Here is a 14,091-nt window from a genome sequence, read left to right on the forward strand (position 1 = left end):
TCCACCTTTCAAAGGCTATTAGACTATGGGGGCTAATGCCATTCTTCACAGATAGGCTGTGAAGCAATGGGTGGTTAGGATTGGGTCAACTGAAAAGGCCCTTAAGTCACACTGTTGAGTAGATCCACTGAATTAATTGGGTATGACCAACTTGAACGCATTGACTACGTATTCGTGCACACTTCTGCTTGCCCCATTCCTAGAAAGCACAGATCCGACCGGTTTTCTGTTTGCCCCGCCACTTTCCCCCGGAAAGCCTGCTCTTTACCACTGAATCGGAGCAAGCGCCAATCTACAGAAAACCCAGTTGACATTTGCTCCTATTCAGCAGGTGTGTGTGGACAAGACTATCATTGGATCTTCACCGAGTATGACATAGCTGGATGCAGCCCTGTGACTTCTTGAAAGTAGGGCAATTGAGAGTATGGTGTTTGTTGGCGACTATGGCACACTTGGAAGTTTAACATTTTGGTAGTCCATGTGTTTACAGCAGTGATGGCTAAACTTAGCCCTCCAGCTGTTTTGGGACTACGATTCCCATTATCCCTGACCACTGGTCCTTTTAGCTAGGGATGATGGGAGTTGAAGTCCCAAAACATCTGGAGAGCCAAGTTTGGCCATCACTGGTTTAGAGTTGTTTCTGCAGCATACGCCAGTTAGTAACAGCTAAAACTTTCAAAACTAACCCTAGATATGTGAAAACAGTCCAAACTGGATGGTACTGTAGCAAAAACAGTACAGTGGTACCTCGGTTTGCAAACACAATCCGTTCCGCCGAGGCATTCGCTTGCCGAAGGCATGCTTCTGCGCATGCGCAAAGCGCCAATAGAGCGCTTCTGCGCACACACGCGCTGTGCAGATTGCTTCAGCGCATGCGTGAGCTGCGCAGATCACTTCTGTGCATCCAACGCTGCGGAACCCGGGTGTAAACACTTCCGGGTCCACGGCGTTCGTAAACGGAGGTTTTTGTAAACAGAGGTAGTCGTAAACCGAGGTTCCACTGTATCTTAAACAGTATCTGAAGAAATGTGCATGCGCACAAAAGCTCATACCAATGACAAACTTAGTTGGTCTCTAAGGTGCTACTAGAAGGTATTTTTTTATTTAGTTTCTTAATAGATACTGTTTGCATCTAGGTGTGCAGATGCAGCAGTGGGTGTCTTGCACCCAACAGAACACCCAAAACGGCAAACCTGGCTTTTGAATAGGGGAGCAACCCTTCCCAAGATGGGCTGGCTATGCACTTATTCTTGGATCGGCTACTCGCCAATTCAACACTACCTGTGTCTTACCTTGCTTGAGTTTGGAAGTGGATTGGATAAGAATGAATGAACAACCTTGGGGTCTCGGTTCACAATCATACTCCCTTGGCTCCTATTTAAAACAAAGCAAACTAACTCGGTTCTTTCGCCATACCAGTCGTACCTGGGTCCATATCTTTTACTCCTTTCATGCAAAGTAGCACAGGAGACAACAGGAGTGCCTGTGGTACCTTATAGGGCGCTGGGCATAGCAGACTCCTACTGGCAAGTTCTGCAACCAGGAATAACGATGCGTTTCAGCACTGTGCTCCCCATTTGTCAATCTGCCAGGGTGCCTTGGAAAAATACCATGTGTTGAAAGCTGCTGAATGCTCTAGGTAGGACATGGGTTGGCAACCTAAGGCCCGTGGGCCAGATCCGGCCCAATCGCCTTCTAAATCCAGCCCGCAGACGATCCGGGAATCAGCATGTTTTTACATGAGTAGAATGTGTGCTTTTATTTAAAATGCATCTCTGGGTTATTTGTGGGGCATAGGACAATTCGTTCATTATTATCTTTTCAAAATACAGTCCGCCCCCCCCCAAAGTCTGATGGACAGTGGTTCAGCCCGCTGCTGAAATAGTTTGCTGACCCCCTTGTCTAGGAGAACTTAACAGGGTCGCATGTGCCCCTTCTAAGCCTGGTTCTATACTAAAGCAACTTTAATGAGCATGTCCAATGGTCAGGGATGATAGGACGGCCATAAGTCCCCTACCCCCTTCACCAAGGTGACCCCCTTGTTTGCTGACCCCCTTGTCTAGGAGAACTTAACAGGGTCGCATGTGCCCCTTCTAAGCCTGGTTCTATACTAAAGCAACTTAATGAGCATGTCCAATGGTCAGGGATGATAGGACGGCCATAAGTCCCCTACCCCCTTCACCAAGGTGACCAGAGCATGATGCTTTGGGACTGAAACTCCACCTGAGCAACTTGCCCAAGTTTGGAATATTTGAGACTCAATAGTAATTACTGAGCTCCGATGGAATCTCATGAGAGCTTTGAAAATAAACAATACAAGCCTCCAGTAGTCTCATTTTAATGTGGCTGGTCTATCATCCTCGTTCAGGCACCCATTAGCAATTTCCATAATCCCAACCAGCTACCTCCACCCGGAAAGATTTTGCAAGCCAGGAAGGATAAGTTGAGCATGCAGCTAATAGGCCTCCAGCAGGAATCTGGTAAACATCCTCAGATTGCATAAACTGATAATATCCGTATGGATATAATGAGGTGGTGACCTGGACGCAACTAGCACCATTGGAATTGTAACTTAAGCAAATACTCATAAAGTCCTTCATGCATGAAATTACAGTACTAAGTGGTCGCAGCAGGTGACTTGAGAGTTCCTCCCCTCCCAACAACCAAGGTCCAGATTGTAAAGCTCTTACTACACTGGCTCCCAGTACGTTTCCAAGCACAATTCAAAGTGTTGGTGCTGACCTTTAAAGTCCTAAATGGCCTCGGTCCAGTATACCTGAAGGAGCGTCTCCACCTCCGTCATTCTGCCCGGACACTGAGGTCCAGCGCCGACGGCCTTCTGGCGGTTCCCTCGCTGCGAGAAGCCAAGTTACAGGGAACCAGGCAGAGGGCCTTCTCGGTAGTGGCACCCGCCCTGTGGAACGCCCTCTCACCAGATGTCAAAGAGAAAAAACAACTATACCGACTTTTAGAGAACATCTGAAAGCAGCCCTGTTTAGGGAAGCTTTTAATGTTTAATAAATTATTGTATTTTAACATTTCTTTTGGAAGGCACCCAGAGTGGCTGGGGAAACCAAGCCAGATGGGCGGGGTATAAATAATAAATAAATTATTATTATTATTATTATTATTATTATTATTATTATTATTACTACTACTACTACTACTACCTGGAAGAGATTTGCTGGCTGACTCAACAGCATCAGGGAGAAAAGAAATCTGATGGAGGGTTGGCTCCCCTTTGGTCCTCTATACGCTGGTGGACTGCAACTCGCATATCCTTTATTACTGGCCGTGCTTTCTGAAATCACAGCAGTTATACACAATCCCACTCTTAATACCATTTGTGCCAGAAAAAGTTTTGGAGCGGGCACACTGCTTCGTTTCCAATCCATGCGTGTCCCATAACATCCTGCTGAAATCCTGCAACTTATTTTAATACTTACAGATGTTGTGGTTTGTTCAGGGTTTTTTTTTTGTTATGCTTTATTTTAGAGCAGGCATCCCCAAACGGCCCTCCAGATGTTTTGGACTACAATTCCCATCTTCCCCGACCACTGGTCCTGTTAGTTAGGGACCATGGGAGTTGTAGGCCAAAACATCTGGAGGGCCGCAGTTTGGGGATGCCTGTTTTAGAGCATCACAGAACCACGAACAAAGCGAAATAATGTGTGGACAGTCCAGGATAAATCCACCACTATTGCACTATTATTGTGTCAATGACATGTTGCGAAATATATCTGTAAAAAAAGGGGGTAGCAACACCCACCTTCGGGCATAGCTGCCAAGTTTTCCCTTTTCTCGCGAGGAAGCCTATTCAGCATAAGGGAAAATCCCTTTTAAAAAGGGATAACTTGGCAGCTATGACCTTCGGGGGCCCTCTGAACCTGTCGCAAAGCACCTGTTGCTAATCAGGCCTGCAGCATGGTAAGAGCACAAGGCTTTGAACTTCAACATTCCAGTACAAAGTTTGCTAAATTCATCAGTTTTTTCACCTCAGCCAAGAAATAATCAACCCACTTCTATTAGGACCTCCTGGTTCTTAAAATGCAGCCTCTTGCAGTGGGGAACAAACACAAAACTTAACAGCCCTAAGCTCAATATGTAGAAAAGAAATCCTTTTGGGGGTTGCCTTGATTCCCACGTTAGCCCTGGGAAAAGACAGCCAGGCCAGATGCTTCCCTTCAACACTTACAGGTGAGGCTCTCCTCACCTGCACAAGGTTGTCACACCAACTCTTCCCTTTTTTCATGGCGTCAGCAGTGCTGATGAAAACCAGGGAACAGATGCTATGAAGAAACTTGGTGATGAGATTGCTTCCTCCTCTGTCAACACCAGCTTTTCTCATTTAGAACGCTTACATCCATTGCATTACAGAAGAAAGTTCTCACAGCGGTTTATATAGCATAAAATGGGGGGGGGGGACAGGCAGGCGGGGGCAGCAGCTCTTGAAAGTGTCTGTGGGGGTGGAGGAAACCATTGGATGTGCTGGGGGGACATGGGGAGGGAGAGTGATGTAGAACCTCCTCCCTAGCCATCATTGCTGGTATTGCCTTGCCAGAAGTGTCTCACAGAAAACTACTTTATACTGAGTCAGACCAATGGTTCATCTGCTTTTGTATTGTCTATATTGATAGGCAGTGGCTCTCCACGGTTTTGGGACGGAGTTCAAGAGAGATTGAACCTGGGTGGGACCTTCTGTATACAAGACCAGGTGTTCTACCACTGAGCTACATGTTCCACTATTCTCTTTGGGTCAAAGACTGATGGCTTTGTGAATGTACCCACAAGGAGATTACAAGCCCCCTGTTAAGGTGTTGGGAAGAGACAATGAGTAACAGCAGTGAGGTTTGGTAGCTGCAGTAGGAGAAACCAACTTAAAAACACTGGCACCCACCCACAGAGCACAAACATGACAGGAGACAAAGTGGTTATTATTTATTTGCATATTTATAATCAGCGCTTTCCTGCTAACACATCAAAGCGGCATACAACATGCAGTCACAAAATGGGCAAAAAGCATCTATTAGAAACATAATTAAATACCAGTTGGGCTTTAAAAAATAGAAAATTCATATTGCAGGGGGCTGAGGAAACAAAATAGTTTTCAAAAGGTGCCTGAAAGAAGAGAGGGATGGTTATTTGCTAATATGGATCAGGAGGAAACAGAAGCTCAGGCAAAGCTGAAATCCCTTAATTGCTCATCTCAGAATTTGAATGTAAGCGAAAGCTCTTTGGGAATATTGGCTGTGTTTCAGCAAGCTACAGCTCACTTTTGTAGTCACGCCACAGGAACTATTATTGGGGTTACCTACTTTTACTTATCTAAATATTGGGATGGGGAAGAGAGAAGAGCTCCAACACTTCCAGTTTGTAGCTATTTTGCAGATGGGATTTCAAGTGGCAAATTTAGGTCGCCAGCTGAAATGGATTTTCTGCTCTTGCACAACGGAATTCGCTTCCAAAACAAACCAGGTTTCTCCCGCGCCCCAGTAAAAGAAAAGTGATTGGAAAGAGTGGGGCAAACAGCTGTTTGATGTGACATCATTGAGAAGCAGTGGGGAATCTCCCCATTTGGCCCTCAAGGCAATTTTGGTCAGGCCAAGCCACACCCACCTGCCCAGAATGCCATACATATATGATGTCAGGTGTGGGGCAGGTCAAGATGTAGCTGGGCCAAAAGGGGTTGCAGCCACTGCAGTTCAGCTGAACCTGCAGAGCCTGCCCGTAGTGCCCTGAATGGCTCTTTGCAAGGCTCGACAATCAGCTAAACATTGCAAACAATCAGCAAGTCATTGCAGAGGGCTCTGCCCAGCATTTTGAAGCCCTGACAGTCAGCTGATTATCAGCGTTTCAGAGCACTGTCCACCACACTTGGCTTTGCAACAGCAGGTGATTGACACGTAGACCCATTCACCCACCCCTGTCAAACCTGGCCCACAGTGGTTGGGGAGAAATAAAGGTCCAGCTTGCAAGATCCAGTTCCCCAACCCATTGCACAACCCTTCCCACAGACAAATCAGGATGAGCATGCAATCTCACAAGCTTTGCGCAAACGAATCAGGACGATTGCTCAATAACCAGGTTGTCTGAAAGCGACCACCAAGGACGTTTAGCTGGCGTATTTCCAGCATGGCCCATGGGTGAGCTGTTTTGCCACAAACAGCTGTTTATATAGCCTTTACAGTGGTTGTTGAGAAGGTTTGGAGTCCATGTTGTTCATTACCATGGTTTCCTGGTGGTTCTCATGCCACAGTCATCTCATGCTGAGAAAATGTACAGATCAAGCCCTCAAGGCATCAGTCCCACCAGCTTTTGACTAAATACTGTAGGTCAGGGTGGCCTTTCAACCTCCTTTGTCAGCATGTCTGTCTTCTAAGGCAGCCGTTTCAGAAGCCTCAATCCACAAGCACTGCAAGCTAAACTGGAGTGCTTTCCCCAATTGGTAGTTTATAGTTTCTCTGCCTCTTCTGTGCGTGCTTTGGAAGACTGGCACAAGATGTAATTGATCCTTCCCCATTGTGTGGCACTGGCTTAATGATGCAATAAAAGGTGCATCATCTAAAGAATGGAGGTAGAACAAATGGGAAGGTGGACAGCTGTAGCTTTGTCTGCAGACGGTTCCAGGTCCAGTCCCTAATCGCCAGGTAAGACTTTCAGGAACTCCCTTCCTGAAATGCTGTAGTAGACAATATTGAGCTAATAGTCTGACCCATTGCTAAAATAGATGGAAAGGTATGAGAGACGAAATAACCCTATTATTATTATTATTATTATTATTATTATTATTATTATTATTATTATTATCATCACCCTGTACTCACAGGTCACAGGGTGGACCTTTCACAACAACAGGATAATATCTTCATACAATAGGATTGTATTATTAGAGGAGGTGGATTACTGGAAGTATGTGCCCCAAATATAGGTTTCAACAAGCAACGCTTGGATTGAGCCCAGACTGATTTCTCCTTGCCAGCAATGGCCTTGAGAACCATTTGAAGAGATAACCAAATGAAAAGAAATGTAGGCTGGGGAAAATGAAAGTTGTGTCATGCGTGGCTTTAGCTACAGTACTTTTCATACCGTGTGCCACAACTGTAATTATAATATTGTCAACCCTACAATCCTATTGAACGAGTAGGGCATTTCTGCAGCTAGTGTGCTAAAGGCAAGATTCTGTGTTGATTTGTTTTGATGGGAAACATACAAATAACCATGCCAACTTGCATATTTCCTCACAAAGGGTCTGCTGGTTTCTCTTCAAGGTTTCCAGACTCAGAAGAGAGCAGGGCAATTAAAGGCACAGAAGTCCTGTCCTCTATTGAGCCTGGCAACCCTACCCACCATGTCAGTGGGACTCTGCCCTGGGATGCAGGTGCTAGGTCAGGTTTAAGGCTAGTGTTTCTTGCCCCCCACAGCAGAAAAACCACCACCATCACAGAGCCCCTTGCCTCTTTGCTTTTTGAGGTTGCTTGCGATGTAAGCCTCTTGGAGTGAGGCTGAAGAGATCCACCCACGTGCCCACATCAAAGCTAGTACAGCAACAGTGATCTTTTGGCAGTGTGGGGGTGGACAGTCTAGATGACATGAAACGTCACTGGCAGAAATCTGAAAATGTCAAAGTATGGCCACGGTAAAGATTTTTTCTCCTGATGTCACCCGCCGGTCAGACTGGGGAGGGACCTTTCTCTTACAGCTGCTGTTTTATTTATTTTTATCATTGCAATCAGCTGTGTGTGTGTGTGTTGTCATCTCTCAAGGCAGCAAGCAGCAACGATAAGATAAATGCAATAAAACACCAACTATAAATGGGTATCTTCCAGGAATAAAAATAGCAGACCCTGCCTCATTCCCCCCCCCCCATGAGAGTGGACCCACAGAGAAACAGGACTTTGCACCATCTTGGTCATTGCCTGGCCTGCTCCCCCAGCCAGCAAGTGTGTGCCATCGGTCCAACACACAGCAACAAGGGCACGAGGAGACAAGCATCACCTCCTATTTGCCAACAGATTGCGGTGCAGACGGCATGTAGTGGGGGGCTGCTGAGGTCGAGGCAGCTCCGGCCTCCAAGAAGCATGCCTCAGCTTTCACTTTCACCACAGTAACAGCAGCAGTAGCCGGCAATGCATTCCTGTAGATCCTGTTGCCTGAGGCAGGCCCCTCCCCTTGCCTCATGGGTGGGCCGGCCCTGACTAGGGTAAGGCATGTGTCTAAATGCATATGCTAGTGAAAATATGCATTATATATGAGGGGGAAGTTGCTTGACAAGAATTTGTATACAGTGGTACCTCTGGTTGCAAACAGGATCTGTTCCGGAGGTCTGAGCCGAACTCGATAGGATAGATCAAAATAAAGGACGAGGTAATAGGGGTGAGGGTGGGGAAACTGGTTTGATTCATTGTATTTTGGGGAACTTAATTGTATATTGTTGTTGATGTTGTTCTCTCTTTTTTTCAGTAGTTGCATTTTATTATATATATTTTGATATATTATATAAAGGATTATGTGATATACAAAAATGTAATAATATCTATGTGTATAATTATGTATGTGGTTAAAAAAAAACTTAATAAAAATTATACCAAAAAAAAGAGAGGATCTGTTCCGGAGGTCTGGGCGCATACCGAGGAATTCGCAACTGGAGGAGCGCTTCTGCGCATGCGCACGCAGCAAAACCCGGGGAAATACTTCCAGGTTTGCCGCATTCGCATCCCAAAGTTTACGTATCCAGCGGGATACATAAGTGGAGGTATGACTGTATGAGACAATATTGCATACAAAAATGAGTATATCAGGAGGTATCACCCCTAAAGCTGATGGATTTTCACGAGGATTTTTTAAAATCGCAAACTGATGTGGAAACGTGGAGTACTGAACTGAAGTGGAAAAACAGGAAACAGAAATTGAGATTCACTCATCCCTAGTGGGAACGCAATGTAAGGATGCCACTCTCTGCAGTACACTCAACTTTCTTAACCATACTCTTCTGCCCTTTTCTCCATCTGAAAATCCTACATGCTTACTCCCAGCGCTCATGCCAGCGCTCAGAACAGTAGCCCTGGCTTACTACAGCAAAAGCCACTTTGGATGGGAGAGATTGCCAAAGCAAGGTGGGGGCACTGGTGGAGGAAGAGGAGTGCGGGGGGAGCGCACCGCCCCCGGCAGCGTAATCCTGGTGGGGTTCCTCAAATGGCGCGCCACACCCCCAGGACTCACGCCAGCCCCGCCCCGCCCCGCCTGCTCTCTGCCCCCTGGTACCGGAGCATGAAGCTCCACCACTGAGTGGGGGGGGGGACACAGCTAACCCTTCTCCCACCGACCGTTTCCCCACTCCATGCCATGTCCCCAAGCAGTTACGCATACACACAAACTCTGCAAAGTCTTTTTGAGGGCATTATTCCTCACCAGGAAGCTAGCCTGGCTATTCCAGGAATTCGAATCCTTGGTTATATCTTAACACTTGCTGGATCCAGGGGTTCGAAGGGTCTTGGCATTCGCCCTACTCCCCCCTCCCCTGCGCACCCCACTCAAGCTCATAAAGCTATGTAACACTATTTTATAATACAGTATAGGGTTTATAAGTGCAAGCTGGATTTCGAAAGGGCAGAGGAACCAGAGACCAAATAGCAAACATGCGCTGGATTATGGAGAAAGCTAGAGAGTTCCAGAAAAACGTCTACTTCTGCTTCATTGACTATGCAAAAGCCTTTGACTGTGTCGACCACAGCAAACTATGGCAAGTTCTTAAAGAAATGGGAGTGCCTGATCACCTCATCTGTCTCCTGAGAAATCTCTATGTGGGACAAGAAGCTACAGTTAGAACTGGATATGGAACAACTGATTGGTTCAAAATTGGGAAAGGAGTATGACAAGGTTGTATATTGTCTCCCTGCTTATTTAACTTATATGCAGAATTCATCATGCGAAAGGCTGGACTAGATGAATCCCTAGCCGGAATTAAGATTGCCAGAAGAAATATCAACAACCTCAGATATGCAGATGACACAACCTTGATGGCAGAAAGCGAGGAGGAATTAAAGAACCTTTTAATGAGGGTGAAAGAGGAGAGCGCAAAATATGGTCTGAAGCTCAACATCAAAAAAACCAAGATCATGGCCACTGGTCCCATCACCTCCTGGCAAATAGAAGGGGAAGAAATGGAGGCAGTGAGAGATTTCACCTTCTTGGGCTCCTTGATCACTGCAGATGGTGACAGCAGTCACGAAATTAAAAGACGCCTGCTTCTTGGGAGAAAAGCAATGACAAACCTAGACAGCATCTTAAAAAGCAAAGACATCACCTTGCTGACAAAGGTCCGTATAGTTAAAGCTATGGTTTTCCCAGTAGTGATGTATGGAAGTGAGAGCTGGACCATAAAGAAGGCTGATCGCCGAAGAATTGATGCTTTTGAATTGTGGTGCTGGAGGAGACTCTTGAGAGTCCCATGGACTGCAAGAAGATCAAACCTATCCATTCTTAAGGAAATCAGCCCTGAGTGCTCCCTGGAAGGACAGATCGTGAAGCTGAGGCTCCAATACTTTGGCCACCTCATGAGAAGAGAAGAATCCTTGGAAAAGACCCTGATGTTGGGAAAGATTGAGGGCACTAGGAGAAGGGGACGACAGAGGACAAGATGGTTGGACAGTGTTCTCGAAGCTACGAACATGAGTTTGACCAAACTGCGGGAGGCAGTGCAAGACAGGAGTGCCTGGCGTTCTATGGTCCATGGGGTCACGAAGAGTCGGACACGACTAAACGACTAAACAACAACATAGGGTTTTTATTTCAAAAGTAAATAATAAATAATAAAATAAATCTTTTATTTTTAAAATGCTGCTTTTCTTTTCATTTTCTTTTAAGTTAACTTGCTCTTAATATATAATAATAATAATAATAATAATAATAATAATATAATTTATTATTTATACCCCGCCCATCTGGCCAGGTTCCCCCAGCCACTCTGGGCGGCTTCCAACAAAATATTAAAATATTATCAGTTATCAGTATGTTCCATATTCTACGTAAACTGCTCAGAGGTTCTGATGATTAAGTTACAAATTCCGTTAAATAAAATATATTACCCAGTGCTTTTTTTCTGGGGGTACGCAGGGGTACACACACCCCTAAACATTTTGTGAATCTAATTTTGGCCTCATTGAGGGACAGTATTTCAGAGGCTTCCTGTTTCTGGCGGTGATAAATGGCTGACTTCCATACGATCGGACCTCAGCCATGCCAGTAATTCAGGACTGATATGGGGGTAATTAGCCCTGGCAGACTCCCCAGGGTGGGGGAGGACTGTCTCATAGACCCACGGATTGTCCGAGATTGTCAGCTTGCATCAAGGTGCAAGCGGCAGGACACTGGGTCCCAGAGCACGACACGTCTGGCACTCTCTGAGCCACTCTCATAGCCGGAAATATCTGTTTGATAAAATAATTAGATTTGGACAATAGACAGACATAATCTGGACCGAAGAAGACTGAGAAAAAAACTGCAGAATGGCACACTCCCTAGTGTTTAAGCTCGGACTTCTAAGAGATTCTCATCATGATGTTTGGATTACGGAGGTGATCGGTACGTTCTTTTTTTCTTTTTTCTTCTCAATACCTACAATTTTTTTTCTATGCCAAACCTCATTAAGAAACCTTTAAAAAAAAGTACAGATGGACTCCTATTTATAATTGAGTATTCAACTGTGCAGCTTTACTTAGACTTGAAAGACTTGATAAAGATAAAAGAAGAAACAGGATGCCGCTTGTTAATATGATGCAGCACAGAAAAATGAGAGTTCCTCCCTTTTTTTGAGGGAAGTGGGAGATGCTTGCTGGCTGACTTTGTAGTAGCTTAGCTGTGGAATACAGTTAATTTACATTGCAGTATTGCGGACAGTATGCTTAACATCAAACAACAGTTATTCCAATCCGGGCTTAGACAACAGCCCAGATTGGAATAACTTAACAACATGGTAGTTGCTGCGTCATTAAACTCTAAACGATAGCCCAGATTGGAAGATTGGAATGAAGTCAGGAAAAGCTGCTCTGGCAAATAGACAGTTGGAAAAATACATATTTACAAATAAAGCTGTATTCGATGGATGAAAGGATAAATGATTTCTGACATGATTGAGAATCGTATAGCCAGGGACGGAGAACTTTAAAGTGTTAAGATCAGAAAGTGGAAGATATGAGAACAACAAAAAGAAGGCAGGAACGAAGATATTGGAGATATACTCCAAGAGGTCCAGACTATGGGGAGCCCAGAAAAAATAATAATTAATAATTTGGACTGTAATTTGGTTTTTTATTTTAGTTTATTGTTTTTAATTGGATTATGATTATGATTATGGATATGTTAATTGGCTGTTTTTATTGGAAAACTAGTGTTATTCAGCCCGTTCAGTAAACGGGCGCTAGGAACATGTGAGAGGAGCGGCAGCCTTCTGAAGCCCGCTTCCTCCTGAGTAGACCTGCCTTCCCTCCCTCTCTGCGCTCAGCTGCTGCGTTTGCTGCGTCTGGGAGGAGAAGGGGATGCAGCCTTCTGAAGCCCGCTTCCTCCCGAGTAGACCTGCCTTCCCTCCCTCTCTGCGCTCGGCTGCTGCGTCTGGGAGGAGAAGGGGAGGCAGCCTTCTGAAGCCCGCTTCCTCCTGAGTAGACCTGCCTTCCCTCCCTGTGTGTGTGTGTGTGCGTGCAAGAGAGAGAAAGAGAAAGAAAGAGAGAGAGAGAAGCGCATGGGTCTATCTTGCAGCCTCCTCACACTGCTGCTTAGAAGCGAGTGGTTGGCGGCCGCAGGTAGGTAAACGGTAGGCAGAGGGGTTGGGGGGAGAGCGCGTGCGCGTGCGTTCTAAGTCTCTGGTCCAATCCCTGTGTTCCTGGGGCACATGCGCAGTAACCCAGGGACACACGGGAAAACGTGGACGCAGGGACACTTGCATTTTATTATATAGGATTAATAAAAATGATTTAAAAATAAACTTTTTTAAAGTACAGATGGTATTTTATTTATAATTAAGTATTGAATTGCGCAGCTTTATTTAGACTTGAAAGACTTGATAAAGATAAAAGAAGAAACAAGATGGAGCTTGTTAATATGACGCAGCACAGAAAAATGAGAGTTCCTCCCTTTTTTTGAGGAAAGTGGGAGATGCTTGCTGGCTGACTTTCTAGTAACTTCAGACAATAATTTGGGATAACATACAGTGCATCTGTGTGCAGAATTTCTTCATTATGAGCGAGAGAAAAGGCTAAATGGATGTCTGGCAGCCCCCCTTCTAGGGCCCAGAAGGGGGCAATTGTGTGGTCTCCGAAAGCTGATCGATCACCAAATGACTTATATCTGTGGAATACAGTTCATTTATATTGCAATATTGCAAACAGTATGCGTAACATCAAACAACAGGCTTGGACAACAACCGGGATTGGAATAGCTGTAATTTGGTGTGGTTTTTTTAGTTTATTGTTTTTAATTGGATTATGATTATGGATATGTTAATTGGCTTTTTTATTGGAACATTCAATATGAGTGGGAAAATGAGAGTACCCCTTAACATATATATATATATATATATATATATATATATATATATATATATAGATATATATATAGAAAAAAGCACTGTATATAGGCATATAAATAGGGTCGCGCACACACTGATTCTTATATGAAAGGTCTCTGCGAGGTCTGGGATTGGTAACAGTGGGCAGATCCTCACTATAAAGCACATGTAACATACTTTTCAATCTCATGAGTTACCCCCAAAGAATCCTGAGAAGCCTAGCTTGTTAAGGCAGTGTTTCTCAACCTTTTTTGGGCCAAGGCACACTTGTTCCATGAAAAAAATCACGAGGCACACCACCATTAAAAAAGTTAAAAAATTTAACTCTGTGCCGCCCTATATTGACTATATAATTATGACTGTAAGAAACACTTGCCAATTGCTGTGTTGGTTGCAATCTCCTGTAATAAGGCTTCACAAGCCGCTGATTTCTCTGCCAGCACAATCCTTTGCTCAGCAAGTTTCAGGTTGAGCTCAGCCAGCCAGCTTCTTTAAGTTTGTCTAAAACCACCCTCCCGTGGTGGTGGCTGTTG

This window comes from Zootoca vivipara, chromosome 3 (assembly GCF_965207765.1).
Source record: "Zootoca vivipara chromosome 3, rZooViv2.hap1.1, whole genome shotgun sequence".
NCBI lineage: Eukaryota > Metazoa > Chordata > Lepidosauria > Squamata > Lacertidae > Zootoca > Zootoca vivipara.